We start from the raw sequence: 2,500 nt of genomic DNA on the forward strand, positions 1-2,500 counted from the left end.
TGTGTAAGGTCACGGTATTACCCACATAAAGCACCATATATAAGCTCTGAACTCTCACCCGTAAGGGTAACTGTTGTCGATCACGAACCCAACACGTGATCCAAGACCATGGTGAATCATTCACTCACACACACACACACACACACACACACACATACACACACACACACACACACACACAGAGGTCACAGTATGACCCATAGATCGGGCCATATACATATGAAATCTGAGCTCTCACCCGGGAGGGTAATAGCTGTGATCACGAGCCCTGCACGAAAACCTGTTTACATTTCGTCTTTCATATCAACTCTACATACTTCGTCTCTGATCCTTTCTTGAGGCCATTTTCCTTTTTTCAAAGATATTTGGCCAGAAGAGCACCTACTACAAAAAAAAAAAAAAAAAAAAAAAAAAAAAAAAAAAAATAATAATAATAATAATAAAAAAAGTAAAAATAAAAATAAAAATATAATAAAATCCAGAAAGCGCTCGGATGCAACCAAGGTCCTCACCACCTTTGCCCTTAATGCTCGGGCTTCCACAGATGTCCCTACTTTTTATTCCCTGCTTGTGTACTCAACAGGAAAAAGGAACTGAAACTTGTTGATCTGTGTAGACAAAGAGAACCTGACAGCCTGTCAGATAACCTGCTATCTTGCTAGCCTGCCTGACTGCCAACCTGCTATCTTGCTCCCTTGCCAGCCTACTTACCTGCTACACTGTCTGCCTGCCAACCTGCTAGCTTGCCTGCCTGCTAACCTGCTAACTTGCTAGCCTGGAAGCCTGCTTACCTGCTATTCTGCCTGCCTGCCAACCTGCTAGCCTGCCAGCTCGCTAGACTGCTAACTTGCTAGCCTGCCTGCCTGCCAACCTGCTAACTTGCTAGCCTGCCTGCCTGCCAACCTGCTAGCCGGCAAGCCTGGGAACCTGCTAGCCTGCCAGCCTGCTAACTTGCTAGCCTGCCAGCCTGGTAACCTGCTAGCCTGCCTGCTAGCATACCTATCGACCTGTCTCTCAGTCTACCTCCTTACCACCCTACTTTCTAGCATACCTATCAACCTAACTATCTACCTCCCTACCACCCTACCTGGCTCTCAGCCTGGCAGCCTACCTCTGTGTATTCCAGACCGGTTTCGCTCTCTCCCCGTGACCCACTAAGGCTCAGGATTTCGATCAAGGTTTTACAACATAATAAGCAAAAACAGCCCAACAGTGCGCACTCGATAAAGGGGAATAGGCTTCACTTAGCACGTCGCAAGTTACACCTTTCTGAGTTTAACTGAATAAGATGAACACTCGGCACTCCCCCCCTCCTCCCCTCCACCTCATCCTACCAGGGCCGTAGCCAGGAATTAAATTTTGGGGGGGCTAATTATGCTTTAGGGGGGAGGCTGCTGCTGTATTGTGCTCAAACACACACAGGTTCGAATTCTTAGTTACCTTTATATCATAATCTTGATAATATTTGATATCCCTGTAATGATAACTACAATTTTATATTTTATGTCTATACATCATGATCACAAATTCACCATAAACTTAACTTATTTTTTGTAAGTTTTCCGGTGTAGTGTGTTTAGGATACTTCTGAGTGAAAATATTTTTTTTTTTGGGGGGGCTAATTGAATTTTGGGGGTGCTAAGCCCCCCATAGCCCCCCTCCGTGGCTACTCCCCTGCCTTTACTGCATATACGAAATGCTCTGAGGAAATGCTTCCTCAGAGCATTTCGTATATGCAGTAAAGAATTTCTAGATCTTGAATTACAACATATTACTGAGACTTTCATCAAACTCAAATATCCAAAAGGTCTCTTATGTAGGTTGAAAAAGAAAGCCAAAGAAATAATTAACAAAAGTAAAGATAAAAATAAAAATAAGAATGATAATAAATGTAATAATGAAACCAGATATATCACAGTACCAAACTCTAATGTCAATTCATACCTAGACACTTTTCTCCTAAAAGCGGGCATCAAAATAGCCAGGACGTCAGGTAACAAAGTAGGACATTTGGTAACACGTAGCTACAATAATCCCACTAACGAAAACAGCGTTGTTTATAAAATCCCGTGTAAAAGTTGTCCCTCTTCATATTTTGGTGAATCTGGTCGCGGACTTAATAAAAGGATAAATGAACATAAAAATGACGTAAAAGCCCATAGGACATCTAACTCCATAGTAATGCATGTGGATAAACATGGTCACCTTCCAGACTGGAACAACACAACCGTATTAAATAAAGGATCATCCAAGAAAATAAGGAAGACAATTGGGGCAGCATACTGTATATCAACACTAATAACAACATTAACCATAGAGAAGGCTTTATATGTTTAGCAAAAGCCACAAGCTTATTAATAATAAAAGAATACGCAAATAAAATAACAAGCTCTCCGAAACGTCCCATGAGATGACCCGTCCGTGTATAAAACATCCTGTCACGTTTGAGTTCTTAGCTTTGTGATCAAGACCCTGCGGGTCGAAACGTTAAAGCGTGAAA

This window comes from Oratosquilla oratoria, chromosome 3, assembly GCF_046742065.1.
Source record: "Oratosquilla oratoria isolate Oo_2021 chromosome 3, ASM4674206v1, whole genome shotgun sequence".
NCBI classification, from domain to species: Eukaryota; Metazoa; Arthropoda; class Malacostraca; order Stomatopoda; family Squillidae; genus Oratosquilla; species Oratosquilla oratoria.